Source organism: Nyctereutes procyonoides, unplaced genomic scaffold, assembly GCF_905146905.1.
Source record: "Nyctereutes procyonoides isolate TBG_1078 unplaced genomic scaffold, NYPRO_anot_genome, whole genome shotgun sequence".
Lineage (NCBI taxonomy): Eukaryota > Metazoa > Chordata > Mammalia > Carnivora > Canidae > Nyctereutes > Nyctereutes procyonoides.
In genome coordinates this window covers 17,237,988-17,260,849 of record NW_026575041.1, presented here as the reverse complement: position 1 = coordinate 17,260,849, position 22,862 = coordinate 17,237,988, and the positions used below count along the sequence as shown (strand labels likewise).

General features: G+C 35.3%; 1 pseudogene; it reads left to right on the top strand.

The window, feature by feature from the left end:
- Positions 1–21,561: 21,561 nt before the first annotated feature.
- Positions 21,562–22,247, top strand: LOC129506782 (3-beta-hydroxysteroid-Delta(8),Delta(7)-isomerase-like; annotated as a pseudogene).
- Positions 22,248–22,862: the final 615 nt, after the last annotated feature.

The following is a 22,862-nucleotide window of genomic DNA, read 5'->3' as shown; positions in this document are numbered from 1 at the left end:
GGTTCAATATATATATAATTTTTAAAGATTTTATTTATTTATTCATGAGAGATACAGAGAGAGAGGCAGAGACATAGAGAGTGGGAAAAAGCAGGCTTCCTGTGGGAAGCCTGACATGGGACTTGATCCCAGAACCCCAGGATCACGCCCTGAGCCAAAGGCAGACACTCAACCACTGAGCCACCCAGGTGTTCTTCAATATATATTTTTCTTACAATAACTCACAGAAGTTATTTTAATATCTAACAAAATAGCATCATTTAAATATATCTTGGTACAAACTCAAGGAAGTAATGAGTATCCACTAAAAATGATAATTACAAAACTATGTAGCACATAAAGTTAAAATTAAGACATGAACATTTATGTTTAAAATATATATACACTTTATATATATGTTAGAAAGAAATACACAAAATTTATAAAAATTATATAATGTAGTGGAATAAGAATTATTTTTTCCTTATCTCTGAAAGTTTCATAAAAATATTACGTATTTTTTCAACTCAAAACTATAGTTATGATAGTTTTTCCTTTATACATTACTTTATATTCTTAAAATTAATAAGAATTTATGAACTAGAAGTTAGAAAGGAGTTTTTCTAAAGAATGCTTTCTCTTGGAAACATAGCTAAAAGGCTGGCTTTGGTAAGTCATGGATGCTTATGCAGAGAATAGCTCTCTTTCCAAAAGAAAAGAGAGTGAAAGAAACAGAAGAGGAAGGGAAGCAAGGGGGGAAGGAAGGAAAGAATAAGTAAGTTCAACATTCATACTAATTTTGTGTTTTCTAAGAAGTTATTATGACCCAGGAATAATGCTTTTGAGACAACTTCTTCATAATCATTACAGAATTCGTATAAATTTTGAAAAAAATATATACCAAGTAAAAATCAATTAAAATGTGTTTCCTGCAGCACACAGAACAATATCAGTCTGTACATTCCTCTTTCTAAATAGGTGCCTAAGAATTATTAGATTCTTAGGATATGGTAGAAATGTGATCATAAAAAAGAAACTAACCACCTACTATATGCTTAACTTTACAGATAATCAAGTCTTCTAATATGAACACAACTCAATGAGGCAGATATAATTACACCCATGTTATTAATGATGAAGCTGATGTCCTGAAAATTGACTTTCCTGAAATCACACACCTGGTAAGTAACAGAACCAGGACTCCAATGTCAGTTTGGAAACTAACTCCAATATTCTATAAAGGAAAAATAGGAAATGATCAAAACAGAAGTTATAATTTTCATCAGTAACTGAAAACCTGCTATGCACCATTCATGGAACTCAGGGGCTGAAAACACTATTATTCCCTTACATTGTATCGAAAAGTTAAATTACATAATATCAGAGCACTTTTAAAGAATTCATGCTACATGAAAGAAAATGAACTTATTGTGGCACTTATAGACACAATGAAATGGTTCCTGTGCTAAGGAAAGGAGATGAAACATTTCATCAAATCTCTAATAGAAAAATGTCTATAAGTTTTATACCCATGAAATAATAAACATTAAATAAAAATTAATGCTTTTATAGGAGAAAAAAAGTGTCTGGGCACAAATGTGTTTTTTAACTTAGGCTAAAGCTCAGTCAGCAATAACATAATGGGCAAACAACTATCTGTGACCTATCAGTCAAAATGTAATTGACTTAAGTTAATGTTAAATAAATACTTATTAGTATCTGCTATTTTCTTTCATTTTATAGGACATAGAACATCTTGTGAATATTTATTTCAGTATTTATAATTATTTGTTTAGCTTCTGTTTTTTTTTTTCACTAGCCAAGAAAATTAGAAAGGGCAGGAGCTATATTTATTTTGTTTATTGATGTCCCCATTTCAGGAATGGATACATCATACACTCAATAAATTTGTGCTGATCAGGTGAAATTGGTACCATAGCAGTAAAATAAAGGACATATTTATTCACACTGAATTTTTATTCATATAGATATTTATTAATATCTACTGAAAAAAATGTTTGATTAATATAGATATTTATTAATATCTACTGAAAAAAATTTAACTGGGTGGGGGGAAAAGTGCTGAGTTGCACAGGAAAGGACAGATGTAGGAAGAGCCATTAACTCAGTTCTGTGAGTAGATAGTAGAAATGAGAGAAAAAAAGAAGAGCCAAAGATGACACAGATTTCTGAATATACCATATTTTCCCTCTAGATGCCAGCACTTTTGAGACTCTGTAAAGCCAAAGATAGAGTATTTTAGTCAAAAAATGGGCATGAAAATAGTTATTACAGAAATAAACATTATATAATATGATTGACATTATATACTATGATTGGAAGACCTTCATGAAGAAGAAAATATTTAGGTACTTATTAATTAGGTATGGTAAGTAATTTGAGAGGCTTACAGTTATGGTAGACTTATAGTTATGGTAATTATCTCTCCAGATCTTCTAAAACACTAGTTCATAAAATGTTTCATATAGTTTGTCCATTAAACCTCTACTATTAAGATATCACACACATTTTAACATTGAAGGAACCAAAATACATTCACTGTCTACTACTTATATTGGGGAGAGGAAGAAGAACAAAAAATAACAAACCTTGAGAGCTATTTGAAGGGCTTTGGAATATGGCAAACATAGATCTGTAAACCTGAGCTACCTAGATGAGAGTTAATGAGATTAGTTCAGTAACAAAATCTATAATTTTTTCCATTATATAAAAGCCTGTTTTAAGACATTTAACATTTAAAATCTCTTTATTTATTTCAAGAGAGAGAGAGTATGCATGAGCAGGGGAAGGGACAGAGGGAGAGAGAGAGAGAGAGAATATCCCATGCAGACTCCCTTCTGAGTGCAGAGCCTGACATGGGACTCAGGCTCACAACTTTGAGATCATGACCTGAGTCAAAATCAAGAGTTAGACACCTAACCAACTGAGACATCCAGGCTCAGTATTAAGACTTTTAATTCTATCCTTCTCCAACATTTTAGGCTAGTAACAGGAGATATTAAAAGTTCTTATCACAAGAAAAAATTATAATTGTGAGATGATAGATGTTAACTACACTTACCATGGTGATCATTTTTCAATAGATGATAAATAGATGATAGATAATAGATAGATGATAGATATAAATACATATAGATATAACTGACATACATTGTATTAATTAATTAGTGTACAATGATATATTGTTATATTGTACACCCTAATTAATTTTTTTTTATGATAGTCACAGAGAGAGAGAGAGAGAGAGGCAGAGACACAGGCAGAGGGAGAAGCAGGCTCCATGCACCGGGAGCCCGATGTGGGACTCGATCTCGGGTCTCCAGGATCGCGCCCTGGGCCAAAGGCAGGCGCCAAACCGCTGCGCCACCCAGGGATCCCCCATCCTAATTAATTAATACAATGTATGTCAGTTATTTTGCAATAAAACTAGAAGAAAAATTAACTCTAGTTTTAATGAAAGAAAACCCTTAGAAGCCCAAATCAAGGCAAATCTTATATTAAAAATAAAAATTAATATATGGTAGACATTTTTTCTAATGTTGTTGCATTTAATTCTCAGAAAACCTTAGGGATATAGATATTATTTCCATTTTACAGATTAAGAGCATGAAATACAGCATCATCACATAAGAAATAAGAAGTAGCCCTAGAATTTGTGCCAGATCTGCCCAAATCCAGGTTCAGTGCTCTTTACACTACCACACTACACTAATTTTTCTCTTCTGCCATTTCGTAATCTATTGTGAAATGGTGTCTATCTCCATTGTTTGAGGGTTCTTCCAAAATAGACAATTGCAAAAAGTAAAAGGATTGGACAGCCAGAACTAAATTAAGCTATATCTTTGCATCTTGGTGATGAGCTCATGCCTTGGAAAGTGATTGATTATATTTACCTTCAAATGTTAAGGACCCATAATTGACTTGTAATTCTAGACCTTCACACTTGATCACAATTGAAATCTAGAATCTAGAAAATTTGCAAAGAGCTTTCTTAGAAGTTGTGGTCAGGAGCAATTAACAAGCTATTAACAATACTCACATGAAGAATCTCAACTGCCTTTATTCTCTCTTGGATGACATTGTATATTAACCATGTAGAAATACTGAGATTGGGAAATCTCAATGACCGTGGGTCACTGAGGAAGAGGAATGAAAAGATTTTCTTGAACCATGATATTGACTGTTCCAAGATTATATCACAAACTTATAGTAAAAGAGAAAATTTATTTTTAGTATTTAAGCTTTCCCTTTAATATTATCTCCTACTTCCCAAATCCAGTTTTATTCAGATTGGCTTGAATTGTGGGGCAGGGACTAACGAGAAATCTCACATGATAGTCAACCTAGAACTCTGTTTTCCTACCCAAGCTATTGAAAACACTTCCAGAATTAAACAAAGAAATTAATTATAGACATTTTTCTATTGCACCTTCTCTTGGATCAGAAGATCCTTGAAAAATGGAAAATGCAATTAGAGGAAGTCCAGGATGGCTCTTCCAAAGGTTTGTAAGAGGCAATAAATGTAGTGGGCAAAACATAGATTCTAGAGCAGACCTGTGTTCAGTTCCCAGCTTTATAACTTACCTGTTATGTGATTAAAGGCAAGTTATTTGATTTCTCTGTAACTCAATTTCCTTATCCGTAAAATGGGGCAATAATTCTTACTTTATTGGATGGTGTAAGAAATGATTGCATTAATATAAGTGGAGCATGAAATAGTATCGGTATTTAAGCACTTTAAAACCATTTGCGATTATTGGGGCTCCTTGGTGGCACAGTCAGTTAAGCAACCAACTCAGCTTCTGCTCAGGTTGTGATCTCAGAGTCATGAGATAGAGCCCCAAGTCAGACCCCATACTCAGTGTGGAGTCTGCTTAAGACTCTCTCTCCTTCTCCTGCTGCCCCTCCCCCTCCATTCTTTCTCTCTCTCTCTCAAATAAATAAATAAATCTTTAAAAAATAAAATCATTAGCCATTATTACCTAGAGAAAGAGACTTCTCAGCTTTTGTGTTCCTTCCAACTTGTTCTGGTTGGAATCTCATGAAAGGTCGAGGTTAATATCTGTGTGGTGCTGCTAATTCAAAATTTCATGAAGGACTGTATCCAAAAGATACATTGAAAAGGTTAAGTGGAGGCCAAGATGATCTGGCAATAGGAGATTTGGGTTTTAGCCCTGACACTAAAGACTTGTTTGACATTGCAGAATCTCTTGGACTGTCTCTTCTCATTAGTTAATTAATAGTTTGGACTAAGTCAGCATACCCCAAAGCTTGTGCTATGAGACATTTATGCTGATGATAATATTCTTTAGAAGTATTTTCATATATGCTTTCATAACCTATAAATCTGCACTGCATACTTTGCAACGCACTGAGTCAATGTCATTGGTCCCCTCAGGGTAAAAGTAAACTACCTTGAACTAAATGATCCTTCTTTAGGTTTGAATCACAGTTGACTTCATTATTTTTTCTAAATCTGACAACAGTGTAGAGAAGAAAGATTTGTCGAAAGAGAAAAAGGATTCTTAAAATTCTGAGCTAATTTTACATTTAAAAGCACCAATAAGAAAGTCCCTTATGGGGACACCTAGGTGGCTCAGTGATTGAGCATCTGCCTTTGCCTCAGGGCATGATCCCAGGGTTCTGGGATCAAGTCCCATGTCAGGCTTCCCACAGGAAGTCTGATTCTCCCTCTATGTCTCTGCCTCTCTCTGTGTCTCTCATGAATAAATAAGTAAATTTTTTTAAAAAGAAGAATAAGAAGAAAGAGAGAGAGAGAAAGAAAAGGAAAAGAAAAAATGAAAAGAAAAGAAAGAAAAGAAAAGGAAAAGGAAAGAAGAAAAGAAAAGAAAAAAAAGAAAAGAAAAAAGAGAAAAGAAAAAAAAAGAAAAGAGAAAAGAAAAGAAAAGAAAAGAAAAGAAAAGAAAAGAAAAAAGAAAAGTCGCTTATGGCTGGTGGAGGAGAAAAATGAAAGGGATTCATACAGGAGAACCAAGAAAAAGAATGCATGTGCAAGGCATCCACTTAGTTGGGGAGTGAAGATAGACTTCAGGCCTTGTTAGATAGTTCCAGAGAAAGTCAAAAGCTTCCCTGATGTGCCAAAATGGGGGTGAAGCTCAGGGTAGATACTAGAAAAAATGTAGGTAAGCACAAACAAGCTCTAGGTTTACACTCCTCAAGTACCCTCAGCTCTAATCTAGGGTGAAAAGGTTCCAAAATTCCCCATACACTCCAAAGTGGGTAGAGTAGGAAATATGTGAAAAGTAGTTATGTAAAAAACTAATAACAAAGAATGACATCGTGAGGAGAAAGTTCCCTAAGTATGGAAAAGACAGTCTTGGCCAGGGACTAAAAGCAGGACATCTCAATAAAAATGAGTATGTACCACTACTAAGAGCTGAGGTGGAGTCAAATAACAAAAGAAGGCCAAAATGCCCAACTTTGGCTAAATAATAAACTGTAAGTTCACCAGCCACGTTTTAGCAAATTCCCATGCAAGGAACCAATGGGCCAGACCTATCATTTCATAGCAGAGGCTGGCAAGAGTCCAGAGGAAAGAACACAGATCCCATTGCCAAGAGGTAACATAAGCAAGCCCATCTTTACCCATATAGCCAAATGTCAATTTGTGATGAAGGAGATAATATAATTAATTGAGCCTTTCACCCAGAGAGACAAACTTAAGAAATGAGGCTGTTTATACTTGGAAACTCTGACATATTTTTGATTGGCAGTTAAAGTTACCTATACTCATATACTCCCTCACTGTGTAAATATATACTTTAGTCACACCATCCACCCAGCAGTGTAGGAGCTCACGAAGATCATTAGGTTGATAATAGAAACTGAAGAAGCTAATTATTATGTGACTAGGTCTGCAACTCTAGAACACATTAATCTAACATGACGTCCTATTAAAAAGAAATTTCCATATTCATATATATTCAGAAAACATTGCATAAAATATCCTCCTTGTCCACAGATTCACCCTTCATATTAGCATATTAAAGACTCTGAGATGGCCTACAGCTCAGAAATCTGTTCAAATATCTTTGACTCCTGGTACAGTTTTGTCTAACACTATTTTCCCAGACATTATTTCTGGTCGCAGATCTCTTCCCCAAAGTGTGGGAATAAGTACACATATTCTATGGCATAAGGACTGGTTTAGAAACGGGTCTATGAACCAGGCTAAGTCAATCAATTCCTTCAATAGCATCTTCTGTCTCAAGCTGTGAGAAAAAGCCTTTTAGGGTGCAAACTAGACCACTGTAGCCATTGTGTACAAGCTATCCTGAGGCAATATATAGAAAGAAGCAAAGACCAGAGACACAGAAAAAGCAAGTGAACCAAGAGGTTTTTTTTCTTTTTCCTAAAGATTTTATTTATTTATTTATTCATGAGAGACACACAGACAGAGGCAGAGACACAGGCAGAGGGAGAAGCAGGCTCCATGCAGGGAGCCTTATGTGGGATTCAATCTCAGAACTCCAGGATCGCTTCCTGAGTAGAGGCAGACCCTCAACCACGAGCCACCCAGGGTCCTTGAATTGAGAGTTTTAAACCTGGTTATCAGGGATGCCTGGGTGGCTCAGTGGTTGAGCGTCTACCTTTAGCTCAGGGCCTGATCCCAGGATCCAGTATCGAGTCCCACACTGGGCTCCTTACAGGGAGACTGCTTCTCCCTCTGCCTGTGTCTCTGCCTCTCTCTCTATGTCTCTCATGAATAAACAAATAAATAAAACCTTAAAAAAAAAAAAAAAAAAAACCAAATCCCGGTTATCTCTTCCTTTCCTGGTTACAATACTTTGAGTTAGAGTTTCTCCCACTTGCAAATAAAGGATCCAAACCAACAATAAACCACTTAGGTTTTTTTGGTTTGGAGGCTTTGGTTGGGGGCGGGGGGAGGAATTAACAAATCAAGGAATATGCTTTTTGAAATGCTGATTTTTATTATGTGATGTCTAATTTTTTTAAAAATCTCCATTATAGGACCAACAGCCAGTACAAGCACAGAAAAGTGATCTCACATCCAAAGTAAGAAATCCCCCCTTGCCAGAAACAAGCACAGTGCTATTTGTCTTTGAAATGCTATATTAATGAGAAATTTGAATCCAGACATTTTTAAGTCTACATCAGTATCCTCCATTACTTCATCATTAATGGAAATGGCAAAATGCTCACTAAAAATTACTTCCAGAACACGAAATTGATATTATACTGTTTAAATGGATGTCATATAAAAATAATTTGCTTTAATCATAGCACAACCCATTTCTATGATGCCATATTCATTGTGAACCTTAGGGATTTCTTCATTTAGAGTAGAATGGATTTTGACTAGGCATAAGTGCTTTTTATAAAAGAGTAAATTCACAAAACCCAATACGTTGAAAATACAACCAGGTGTGAGTGACTTTAAAAAAATAAATTATGCCAAGATACATTGCCCAGCTGTGTTTCAGAGTTTCAAGAGATCTTAAGATATATTCAGGCATTAGGGGCTCAATAATACTCAAATTATATTTTCCTATGTCTTTTGTGCCTAATTTAAGACCTATTTACAAGAGAACTGAAGACATAGCATTTTCTGGCTATGTATATTTAATTTGCTGAAGAATGTTGCTTAGCAAAATTTTTACATGATAGTCATGTAACTGTTGATATGAGATGGATTTTTTTTCAAAAGTAACTCATTTTACTATTAAAAAATGTTAAAAAAAATGAACATCAGAAATTGAAATTCCATTCTTATGGATACATAGTTTAGTGGAAACTGCCTAAACTGGGGAGTCTGACAAAACTGGGTTCAAATCTCAGTCATGCCAGTTGAAGGAGGTTATGTAACCTTAAGGAAGTTAGCAAACTTCTTATCATCTCATTAGATGATTAGTAAAATGGGTATGACAAGACTGTCAAGAATAATAAATGATAACATAAGTGAAACTGCCTAGCACAAACCAAGCAGTCTTGTCTCAACCTTCCAATATAGAAGTAGAAATAATGGTACTGCATGCTTTGCCTTCTCAGAATAGTTTTACTTCTCAAAGTCTAACTGATTATTTTAATGTAGCATTTAAATTAACATCACTACAATTATGGATTCCAAAATATTTAGGTCACTTTATAAAATCACAGATGTGCAGCTAGCAAATTCAGCAAATATTCAATGAGGATTTGTTAGGTTCTCATGCAAGAATATATACTAAGATATTCATATAAATGAGAAAATCTTTTTTTTTTTTTCATGAAGATTTCATTAATTTAGCCATCAGAGACAGAGGGAGCAAGAGGCAGAGACACAGGCAGAGGGCAAAGCAGGCTCCATGGAAGGAGCTCAATATAGGACTCGATCCCAGGACTCTAGGATCACACCCTGAGCTGAAGTCAGACGCTCTACCACTGAGCCACCCAGACATCCCTATAAATGAGAAAAATCTATGTATCGCGGTTTCATCATGTTCCAGAGAGAAACAAAGAAATTACCAGAGTATGAGACAAATCGCCTAAGTGACTTTGGATAGACTTGAATCTTCCTCCTTTTTCATAAAATCCACAAGGAGGTTGATATTACCTCCCCTAAAGATGAAGACTCTAAAGTAGCATGGTCCAATAGAAATATAAATCCAGCTACAAATGTGGACCACATATGTTATCTTTTCTAGAAGTCACATTTTAAAAAGGGAAAGGGAAAGGTAATCTTAATAATACTAAATAACATAATATTTCAATAGTAACCCAATATATTTTTAAAGTTATTTTATTATGAAATCCACATAAAAATTACTAATGAAATATTTTATTTTGGGGAAAGAGCTAAGTCTTCAAAATTTGATATGTATTCTGCAGTTAAAACCCATTTAAATTTAGACTAGTCACATTTCAAGTGCTTAATAGCCACATACCTTTAGCAACTGCAATGTTGGACATCACAGCTCAGAGAATGGGTATCTCACCTAATCACAGCCAACTGATTGCTAATGGGTATGTCACCTAATTACAGCCAAGAGACTGCTCCCACTCAGGAATTCGAATCTTGGAAAGTAATACAAAATCTCAGTCAATTAGAATTTCTGCAAAGTGGTTGCAGTAGAGTTGAATGGCAGGGAGTAAGATATCCTCTGGTAGCAACTGTCCACTGACAACAGAGCCAGTTACTGTGTCCTAGGTAAGTCACTCTTATAGCATGATATTCAGCAATTCTTATTTCTTAACATGTGTGTGATTTCATAATGCCATACTAATAAATTTATTGCCTGCCTATATGAAACAGAACTGCTAGCTTTGCTTGCACTTGGGAACCATAACTAATACAGAGTTAATCTGGAGTAACAAAGTAAAATTAGAGAATTGAAAAAGGAAGATAAAAACTCTATGTAGTTTTAGAGATAGTATCATAGTCAAGTGAGTAAAAACTTTAAGGATAGACCAGATTTAAAAGGTAGATAGGAAGTAAAATTTCCTACTTAAGCCTTTTGCTCATATGTATGTGTTTTTCTTTTTGAAGAAGGAAGAATCAGGGTGGCTGATAATGCATGGTGGGATTCAAAGTTGGGGGAGGAGGAATTGTTCAAGATAGCAGACGGAGAGCGAAGCAGGATCATGTCAATGGGGTGTTCTGTTCTCTGGTTGATAACAGTCTAGAAAAGTGTCAGGCTGTATACCCTACACAACCCAGTGTCAAAGGGTAAACATCCGTCTAACCTTGTCAAAGTAAATGAGAATAAACATATAATAGCTTTAAAATTTAATGCATTTCTAGTATTTTAACTCACAAAATGGACTCATCTTGGAAAATCAGACTTTGGGACTGGTTGATGTAATTTAAAAAGGCTTAATTAAGGAGAATTCACAAAGATCAAACTTTTCCCTTGTTTTATAATTTTATAGTAGCCACAGATTTTGGTGGCCTAACATTTTTGGCAATTTCAAGGTTGAATTCTTAGACAATGTTTAACTATTGTACTGCAGAACTAATATGTTTATTACTACTGGAGAATTATAGAATTATAGAAATCAAGTAGCCTGACCTTCATTTTATTAAGACTTTTAGCTGCTTGTCTTCTGAGGTTTCATTTTGTTATGGGCTGAATTGTGTTGCTCTAAAATACATATTTTGAAGTCTCATACCTAAGCTGGTGAAAGAAAAATCCTAGTGTTGCCAGTAATGAGAATACAAAGGGAGTGAAATAAGTAGAAGTGGAAATAGTTAACAAATAACACTAGTGAAGCAGGAGAGCTAGGTTCTTGTCTCATGGAGTCAAAGAATGAATCTCATGCACAAAGGGGAGTGAGTAAAGTGATAGAAGTTTACTAAGTAAGGATACAGAAGAAGCTCTCAGAAGTGAGAGGGGTCCCGACAGTCGCCAGCATGGGTCTCCATGGACAGTCTTTTCTTTAGAATTGACCAGGGAGCTTGTGGCCTTATCATTCCTGTGATGTCTTGGTTTGAGTAAGGGCTGATGATAGCATCTTTAATGGCTTACTTCTTCTTTGGGGTCTGGTTATTTTTTCTTGGACACAGATGACTGTCATATAAAAGGTACTCTCCCCACCCATACCTAGGTCAGGGTGGTCTGGTTTATTCCCTTATCACTTGTTTCCTTACACCTCAACATTTTTGAGATTTCTGTGAGCCTGATCCTGTACCCCCCTACCTATCTCTCCCTACCTAGCCCCACCTATAATCATTAGCTTTCCCAGGAGACTCAGTGTTAAGATTAGAGACTTCTGTAAGGCAGAGCAGGATAGGGCTAGAGAAGAAGTAGGCCAATGAGAAGAATTGTTTCCATATACTTTATAGTTAGCCTAAGAGATGAGACAGTATTGCATTATAACTTCAGCCATAAACACATGAGCATAATTGTCATGACTTATAAGGGCAGATATTGGAGCTTTATCTGGCCTGTTAAAATATAGTTAACTTATGATGCAGTGTAATATGTGCTCTCTGAGGACTGTTTAATAAGAGTGTGTGATCTCTAGGTTACAGTCAAATCAAGATTAGAAATTAGGTATAATTATTGTTGCTATAATCATTTCCTAGTATCATTGTTTCAAAATATACAAATATGCAAATGAGAAATGTTACAAATAAAAAGACTATAATGGACCTATGAAAAGCCCTAGTGATGTTATAAAATTGGCACAAACATTATAAACTTAAAAATCTGTTATTTTGTTAGGAAATTTAAAAAATTACTTTAGGGCTATTTAATTCTCAATAAGTATGGTCTTTTTATTTTCCAGTATTCAATAACAATATAATATCTTGAGTATGACAAACATTTCACACAAATGAAAACACAATATAATGAAATGGGATGTTCTACACTTTAAGCAAAGCAGATAGAGTAGAAAAATGAAGAAGAGAATTGGTGAGATGAGAGAAAAGAAGGAAGAAATAAAGAGGAGATCCCCCTTTTGAAAAAGAACATGAGATCATAACGTCATTACATTTCTTTGATTCTAACCCAGAGTAAGAAGAGGCGATGAAATAATCCATCAGTATACTACCAATCTTGCAAAATGTTTATCTTTTTTCTAATGATTCTCAGTAGTTCAGGAGAGTATACACATACTGATTTCCATCTGGGAAGATACTATAAAACTAAATGGTATATAGGACTAGCTACATAATTTGCAAGAGCCAGTGAAAACTAAATATCCTGGACTCCTTATTACAAATTATTAAGAATTTCAGGATGGACAATAACTGAGCATTAAATCAAGTGTGAGGCCCTTCATTGATGGGCCTTGTACAATGGCCTGGGTCATGGCCCCCTAAGTCAGTCCTGATGATAAGTTCAGGAGTATGACTCAATTAGAGATAAGCCATCTGTGAATCTACTTGAGATCATTATGTGTATCTTATGATAAGTTCTCCTAAGATATTTTTAGAAAGTGATGATTTTTAGAAGTTGTTAAATTCCAGGCCATGGAGTTTCAAGGGACATAATGAAAACCCTGTTACTATGTGTGAGCAAGGCCTTTTAGAGAAAGGGCCCTTTTTCTGGCACTAAAGGGAGTTGGTTGATGAACTTGGACCTGATCCATTTTGCCCTAGATACTAAAGCACAGCGTCATCATGACATAGAGTGCCTCAGTAGGAGCCATCTCCTCCCTCATTACAGAATTGTCTTTCTCCCAACATTCAACAAGTATTTGATTGAATTTTATGGAACTTACTGCCAGTCATTCAATTAAATACTTTTTATGGAACTTACTGCCAGTCATTCAATTAAATACTTAAATTCATTCTCTGTGTTGTGTTCCCTAATGTTCCTAACTGCTGCAAATTACCCCACTTTTAAAATTATTATTATTTCCTGAAAGGACCTAAATAAGGACTTACCCTCAAAATTTCTACCATGAATATTAGGAAAAACCTTCTAGTTCAATACATAAGCTACTGCATGGATGAGATTTCATTTCAAAATCATGATCATATAAAAGAGATCTGACTCACCATGTCACATTCTCTGTTCTTATAATGTGGAAATGTCCTTGAGGGTAAAGAAACCCTAAAGAAGCCAGGGTTGCCCAAATGCTTATGGTAACAATATAGAGATAAATTACAAGGGAGTTTTTTCAATGCTGAGTGAAACAAGTATTAGAAGGAAATACATCTAAATGTTATCTCTGGATCTGAGTGGTAGAAAATGACTATTTTGCTCTCCTTTCTTTTTCTAATTTTCCTTTATCCTCAAAATTATTTCTAATGATTCATTTTACAATATAAGCTTGAGAACATAAAAATGAAAATTTCAACTTCATTAAATGAAATTAAGCTGATTGTATAACTATTATTGAAGAAGCCAAGTAAATTTTGTTCTTTGACAAGATCTTGTAACTTTTGTTTGTAGGTAGGTGTATGTGTAAGAATAAATTTATCTAGATTAATCCCATCTACATTATACAAATTGCCTACTAAAAAGGAGTAAAATTGCATTTTCCTCTTGTTTTTTTTTATTACACAGTACTATCATTCTTTGTGTTTTTCTTAAAATACAGCACTCAAGTATAGTGGAAGTAGTGCTGAAGAGATTGGTATGTGTAGTAAATAATGAAAATTATTACTATTCCTAATTTCTTTCATCCTAAGGATAAAAGCATCAAGAGTTTGACAAAGATGGTGATGCAGCAGGTTCCTGAATTCCTTTCCTCCGACAGACACACCCACATGGAGTAATTGCCTCTGAAAGGAATCTGAATAATGCTTATATATCAGATGAGTAAGAAAATACCCACATCAAAACAGGTAGGAAAGACTGAAACATACTCTCACCATAAATCTCATCCCCAGAATAGCAACCTACCATCTGGAGGGAACTCCCAATTCCCAGCTCCTCCCTTTGAGACAAAGGTTTTAAACGTACACAGAGCACCACAATTTTTAAGACCTCACCTGAAGAATAGGGCTTAGAACATCTGGCTTTAAAAGCCAGTGAGGGTTGCTTCCTGGAGATTCAGAAGACTATAGCAAACAAAGAGGTGGTTGTTAACATGCATACAATCACTGATGGCTGTGCCCCCAGAACACAGTGCAGATTGAGCAGACAAAATTGCAATCTCTCAGGCCTTTTGGGGAAAGGGGTCCATCTGCATACTTAAAAAACTGCTGCCTGAAGGTCAGGCTTCTAAATTAGTACATATCTAATTTAGGGGCAGGCTGTGATTCCCCCGCTGGGGACCAGGAAACCCATGTATACCTGCTCTGCCCTCTCCCCGTACCCTGTTGCAAGTTGCTAGTTATCTCCCTAGAAGCAGCTTGTATACAGGCCTGAGCCATAGCTCTTGCAGATGTTGCCTAAAAAATAGGCCGTGGAACACTTAGCTCGCATTCACAAGTCCCATAGGACTGCAGCCAAAGAAGTACTTCTTAAACAGCCACAGGAGCAACCTTCCACCATAGCTATGTACCTAGGCCCAATGCATAAGAAGCAAGCAAAAATGCCTATTTCCTTGCTGCTCACATACAAGAAGTACATACTTTCCCAGCCACTGTCTGAGGGTTCGGCTTCCAATCAGCCTTCATTTAGGCACTGAATGTGATCCTCACTTTTGGGATACTGTCCACTTGAGGCGCAGCCCAACTACTGAGAGCCACTAAGAACAAAGAAGATGACCTGGACAATTACAAAGTTATGAGATACAACCAGGAGGTCAAGCCACACTAACTGAGAAATGTTCATCTCCTATATGAGATGAATAGCCACATGCAAAAGAATGAAACTGGATACTTATCTTACAGCACACACAAAAATCACCTCAAAATTGATTAAAGACTTGAATGTAACCTGAAACCATAAAACTCCTAAAAGAAAATATAAGAGGTAAGCTCTTTCACATTGGTCATAGCAAAAAAAAAAAAAAAAAAAGAAAGAAAAAAATCGGATTTGACACCAAAATCAAAGATAACAAAATTAAACAGGTGGGACCACATCAAACTAAAAAGCTTCTGCTCCTCAAAGTTAACCATCAACAAAATTAAAATGCCTCCCATGGAATGAGAGAACACATTTGCAAATCGTATAGCCAATAAAGGGTTAATATACAAAATATACAAGGCATTCATACAACTCAATAGCAAAAAAAAACCTCAATTAAAAAATGGACAAAGGACCTATATAGACTCTTTTTAAATTTTTATTTTATCTAAATTCATTTTGCAACATATTGAATAACACCCAGTGCTCTCATCTCATCATGTGCCCTCCTTAATACCCATCACCCAGGAACCTTTTTCTAAAGAGGACATAACCACAGTTACATGAAAAGGTGCTTTACATCACTTATCATTAGACAAATGCTAATCAAAACCACAATGACATAATATCTCACACCTGTTAGAACGTTTATTATCAAAAAAAGAAAAGGGAGAGAGGATAACAAATACTGGTGAGGATACAAACAAAAGGAAACACTTGTACCCTATTGGTGGGAATGCAAACTGGTATGATCACTATAGTAAACAGTATGGAGTTTCCTCCAGAAATTAAAAATGGATCACCATATATTCAGCAATCCCACTTCTGCGTATATATCCCAAAAAAAAAAAAAAAAAAAAAAAGGAGACTACTATCTCAAAGAGAAATCTGCACTCCATTTTCATTGCAGCATTATTCACAATGGTCAAGCTATGAAAACAAGCTAAATGCCCATCAGTGGGTAAATGTATCAGGAAAATATGGTATGTAGATTCAATAGAATATTATTTAGCCTTTAAGAAAAGAAAAATACTGCCATTTGAAATAATATGAATGCACCTGGAGAGCATTATGATAAATAAAATAAGCCAGACAGAGGAAGGCAAATATTAGTGTCACTTACATGTGAAATCTGAAAAAAAGAAGAGGAACTCATAAAAACAGGTTTGAAAAGTGTTTGCCAGCAGATCTAATATATAATATACTGACTATAGTTAATAATACATTACTGTATAACTGAAAACTGCTAAGAGAGTAGAACATAAATTTCCTCACCAATAAAAAAAAGTTAAATATCAAAGGTGATGGATGTGTTAATTAACTAGATGGGAGGATTCCCTTCACAATGAATACTTATATTAAATCATCACTTTGCATGCTTTAAACATTTCACAATTTTATTTGTCAATTATGCCTCAATAAACTTAAAAAAATACTTGTCAAATGATGCATAAGTAAGTATCATATACTGTCCCCCAGCACTGGCCCCCACATGTTAATAAATTTTTTGACTTTCAGGAAGCCAAGGTTAATGTGTCTTGTTCATTGTTACATTCTCAGAGTTTGTCATAGTGCTTAGCATATGGAAAATGCTCATTAAATATTTATTGAAATTTCATGGTCTTGAGTTATGGTACGTTATAAGCTCAAATAGAAAATGTGATTTTTAGGAAGCATGCAAAAAATAAAATTGTGTTTGTGTGTCTTAAAAATGTACTAACTAAACATCTGAAGTACATGAAAAAAGAGAAACCATTTAAAGCATGTTGTCCTGTAGCACCTCCAAGGGTTTTGGTAACTGGAGGCACCAATTTCTTTGGAAAGGTCCTGAGTCATGAGCTGTATGCAAAGGAGATAGAGATGAAACAGATGTTGATAGATAAATGATTGATTGATAGATTTACAAAATGTGTTATTTTGTTATATACTTAATTGTTTTCTTCACTCTAAACAGTATGAGTTTAAGTGCCACACAAGTAGCAATGTACACATTTGATCAATTGCTCATAACTTTTGCATAATAGCCCATGTTATGCAATTGCTGTTATTTTACTTACCCACCCCCATTTATGAGCATCTCCATTGCCTCCATCTCTCCATCAATATAAATTGTTTTTCCTTGAACATGCATATTGGTGCCCTTTTGCCAATATGTTAGAATTGCTACCATTAAGCACTATCATTCCTGGATCAAGTAGTATGGGTGTGTTATTCTTGACTGCTTTTGGAACAGCTACCCCAGCCCAAACTGCCACTAGCACAGCATGACAGTTCCTGTATCCCCACAACACTACCAGCATTTGGCATTATTCAGCTTTTTAATTTTACTGGTCTAATATCATAGCCAAAGGGATATCATATTGCAGTTTAAAATTCCAGTTTGACTGATTATTTTGAGTATCTTGTTACAGTTTAAAATTCCAGTTTGACTGATTATTTTGAGTATCTCTTTACTTATTAGATTTATAGTTTTCTTATTAAATTATCTCTTCCATATCATTCGCGCATTCTTCTAATGAGATTACTGATTTTTTTAAGTACATGACTTCTTAGATACATGATATTCTTATTTCATCTTAAACATTGCAAATTTTGGGGCTCCTGGGTGGCTCAGTTGGTTACTCATACAACTCTTGGTTTCTGCTCAGGTCATAATCTTAGGGTTGTGTGATAGAGCCCCACATTGGGTTTGGTACTCAGCACAGAGTCTGCTTGAAATTCTCTCCTTCCCTCTTCCTCTGCCCCTCCTCACCACACTCCCCGCCCCCTCCACACACACACATGCATACACTCTGTAAATAAATAATCTTTTTTAAAAAATTGCAAATCTCATTGCCATGTATCCTCTCTTAACTTTGTCTATGGTATTTTTCAGTGAGCAAAAATCTTTTGTTTTATGTAGTCAAATTAAACTTTTTTATCTAATTTTTATGCTTTTGAGATTTTACATTGCTTCCACCCAATAGGCCCGAAAGCATCCCCATTTTTCATTTTTTAACTTTATATTTTTTACCTTTCTCATTTAGATCTTCTATTATCCTAGATTCTACTTTGATCTATTAATGTCAATCCAGTTCTACTTTTCTCATTGAATAGATCTAGTTTTCCAAACATTGTCCTTAACAAAGTCACTTTATTATTTTGGTGCTCACTTTATTATTTCATGTTGTAATAAATAAATCAAGAATGAAAGATCCTAAATGCTTCCAAAGAATTGGAAAAGAGGTTTTATACAAAAGAATAACACTAAGAATACTTGGACTTCTAAATAGCCACATTGTGCTAAAAGACACAGAATAAATACTCTAAAATTTTTCAGGAAAAATAATTTACCACTCAATCAAAATATCAAATGAGTTAAATATGGAATAAAGATAATTTCAGATTTATAAGCTGTCAGAATATATATATATATATTATGCATACTTTCTTGGGTAGAATTGGAGAATATGCCCTCTAAAACAAGGAAATTAACCAAAAAAGGATAAAAGTCATGGATTCCAGATAATGGCAGAATATTCAATCTGGAAGAGTGGCAATTAGAAGTTTCAGGGTAAATCACATCTAGAAAGCAACAATTTCAGCTTAAAGCATGAGACGAGAGGGCTCAAAGCAAATAATGAAGAGAAAGGAAGAAGCTAGAATAATATGATAAAATTCTATTTTGAAAGTGAAAGAAGGAATATGTTTAATCCTAAAACTTAGTAGTTAAAAGCATTTTATGAGTCCACAGGTTGGTTGAAGGATTCTGCTGATAGAGACTAGGTTTGCTTTCACGTCTTCAGACAGTCATCAGGTTAGCTGAGGGTTGGAAGATCAAGAATAGTTGGAGCTGGGACTACTTGATTGTAACACACAAAGTCTGATCCAACAGCAAGGAGAATAGAGCTTGTTCTCATGGCATTGGTAGAGTTCCGAAAGAGGAAGTACACATGTCCCAGTGTGTTTTAAGCCTCTCTTTGTATCAACATTGTTAAAGTCCCAGAGTAAAAGCTTGTATGGCCAAGCTGAGAGTTGGTATGAGAAGAAACTTCTGAAGAGTATGAACATAGCAAGATGTAAAAATTGGGTCCAATGATACAATAAATCAACTACAAAATGTACAAGTAGTGAAGAATAGTTTAATCTCCAACTATTATAGGTGGAAGTCAGAAAATAATCTTAAAATTGATTAGTTAAGAAAAAGCAAGATAAACATTTTATTTTATTTATTTATTTTATTTTTATTTTATTTACTGATAAAGAAGAAGTTGCTGGAAGAAGCCAATAAAAGAGTTAATAGAATTTGCTTCAGAAGTAGGATTTGAGAAATAGAATGCTTAGGGCAAGAGATGACTGTTTCATTATTAGATTTTCAGTACCTTGATTTTAAAAAAATAATAATTTAATTATTAATTGCTTAAGTTAAAATATTAAAATTATGAATGAATAGCATTTTAAAAATCAGGAATTATAGGGTAGCCCTGGTGGCACAGTGGTTTAGCACCACCTGCAGCCCGGGGTGTGATCCTGGAGACCCGGGATCGAGTCCCACATCGGGCTTCCTGCATGGAGCCTGCTTCTCCCTCTGCCTGTGTCTCTGCTTCTCTCTTGTTCTCTCTGAATGAATAAATAAATAAATCTTTTTAAAAAAAATCAGGAATTATAAATAAAGAAACTATCTTTCTTAAGTAAATGTTCATTTGTCTTGAAAGAGCTAGCAAGAAATATTTCAAAAAAGAGACTATGGCATTGTCTTCAAGACAAGTCAGAAAAGCAACATCTTGAAAGAGTATAAACAGTATATCTGAGTTATTTAAAATGAATATCTATAAAAAATTCCTTTGGAAAAAATAAGATTTGTGTATGAAAATGATAAATCAAAACTAACCAGCATTTTCTATTCTGCTAAAGCCAAAGAGCCAAAATGTTGTAATTCATATAATATACAATAGCAAAAACAAAAAACAAAAAACAAAAACAAAACAAAAAAAAGAAAAAATATATATATACAATAGCAAAGAACTTGGAGATCCATAAAAGAAAAAACAATAGAAAAAATTATTTTAGCTCCAAGAGAGTCCTCTATAACATGGAGTATTCAGTTAACTACACAGAGATTTCTGTGGATTTCTTTTACTCACCATTGTTGATGCTGCCAACAGGAGTCACTAACAGAGTACTATTCTTTTTGTCCAAAAATATATTTCAGTAATCTGGGTATCGCATGTTATGATACTAACAAAATGTGAACTAATTGGAATAAGTAAACTTGCCATTCCTAAAAATAACTAATACTTTTAGGATCATTTTTATTTTTATGTTTCTAACATTATTCTATGTAGCCACATTGATATTATGTTAAAGACATACCTACATAGTTAAAATACAATTATTTGTGAAGTGCTTCCCCACTAGGCTATATTTTCTTTAAAGGTAGGAACTCCTGTACTCATTTTAGAGTCTCTAGCATTTTAGCACAGTGCCTGTCACACAATAGGTACCGGTACAACTCTGAATAAATAAAACAATAAATAAATTCACTATCCTATCTGAACAATTAGAATCCATTTAATAGTAAATGAACTGCAAATTTTGGGAAACCAATATTAAGTATCTACTCAAATAGGCACTATTTTTGAGAAGAGAAAAACTTCCTAGTCCTCTCCATCAAGAAGTTTATACTTTAGGTGAAAGCAACATACATTTTTTGAATAGTTATTACATGGCAAGAAAATGCCGGATGTTTGTATATGTTATTTCATTAAATCTGCAAAACAACTTTTGAAATTATTATTATTATTGAGATGAAATACTATTAAAATCAAAATAACATGACAGTCTTTACCTATGCAGCTTTCTGTGCTTTCTGAGATTTTCAAGAAATGACTTACTGTGATTGTTTTGGCTCCAAATCTGGAAGTTTTTCTTCATCTAGAAATACCAATATATCAATCACTTAAGAGGACTCTTAGTCCAAAATATCTGACCAATTTTATAGCTCCTTTTTTGTATACAAGTTAGAAGTCCCTAAAATGTTATTTTTTTTATTTTAAATTTATTTTTTTTTAAAATTCATGAGAGACACAGAGAGAGAGAGAGGCAGAAACATAGGCAAAGGGAGAAGTGGGCTCCTCAAAGGGAGCTGGATGTGGGACTCCATCCCAGGACTCTGGGACCATGCCCTGAGCCGAAGGCAGACGCTCAACCACTGAACCACCCAGGTGCCCCAGAAGTCCTTAAGATTTTAATAAATCAAATGATGTAATCCTTAATTATTAAAAATTAAAAATACTGAGCAAGCTAACTCAGATCCGGGAGTGTGTGAGAGAGGCTGCCGCTACAGCGCCACTGGCCATCAGCCTACAAAGACATGACCACCAACACCAGCTCCTTGCACCCATATTGGCCTCGGCACCTGAGGCTGGACAACTTTGTGCCTAACGACTGCCCCACTTGGTATCTCCTGGCCAGCTTCTTCTCTGTCTCTGGGGTCTTGGTTGCAACCACATGGCTGTTGTCAGGTAGTGCTTCAGTCATGCCCCTGGGGACTTGGCGGCGACTGTCCCTGTGCTGGTTTGCAGTGTGTGGGTTCATTCACATGGTGATTGAGGGCTGGTTCAGCCTTTATCACGAAGACCTTCTTGGAGACCAAGCTTTCTTGTCCCAACTCTGGAAAGAGTATGCCAAGGGAGACAGCCGATACATCCTGAGTGACAACTTTACGATATGCATGGAGGCCATCACAGCTTGCCTTTGGGGACCACTCAGCCTGTGGGTGGTGATTGCCTTTCTCCACCAGCACCCCCTGCACTTCCTCTTATAACTTGTGGTCTCTGTGGGTCAGACTATGGGGATGTGCTCTATTTCCTAACAGAGCACCGGGATGGATTCCAGCATGGGGAGCTGGGCCACCAGCTCTACTTCTGGTTTTACTTTGTCTTCCTGAAAGGCTTGTGGCTGGTGCTGCGTGGAATCCTCGTGCTAGATTCTGTAAAGCAGCTTGCTCATGCCCAGAGCGTGCTGGATGCAAAAGACACAAAAGCCAAGAGCAAGTAGAACTAATCAGTAGTAGGCTGGGCTTGAACATTGGCTGATGAGGAACCCTCCACCAGGAAGAATCCAGTCCTTACTCCCACAGGTTGGAGGAACAAAGCAAATTGATCTGTCAAACTCAAGCTGATGGGTAAGGACCAGAAGGACAAAAGGCAGGGGCAAGAAAGGAGTTGTGTGGAGCTACTGCCAGGAGCCACTGGGACAAAGGTGCAGAAGAACCTAGGAGGGCCATGATGGTGGCAGTTTTTAAAATCAGGAAATAAAAGATCTTGACCCTAAAAAAAAAAAAAAAAATTAAAAATAATATATGTAAAATGTTACTCTTCATAAAGACCTGTCACATATATTATTAACATGAATATTAGCAACTACCACTTATTTAGCTGATATTTTATAGCCAGTTTGCCAAGGATTCTACAAGCATCATATATAATCTTCCAAACGATGATATGGAAAAGCTTTTATTAACTGGATTTTCTTATATAAGGTAATTGAGTCAAATGGATTAATTAATTTAAAGTTCACATATCTACAAAGAATGATGACTTTTTCATCTGTTCACCTGAAAAGACTATGCTTGACCACTGTATTAAAAGGTCTACTATATCTGTGAGATGG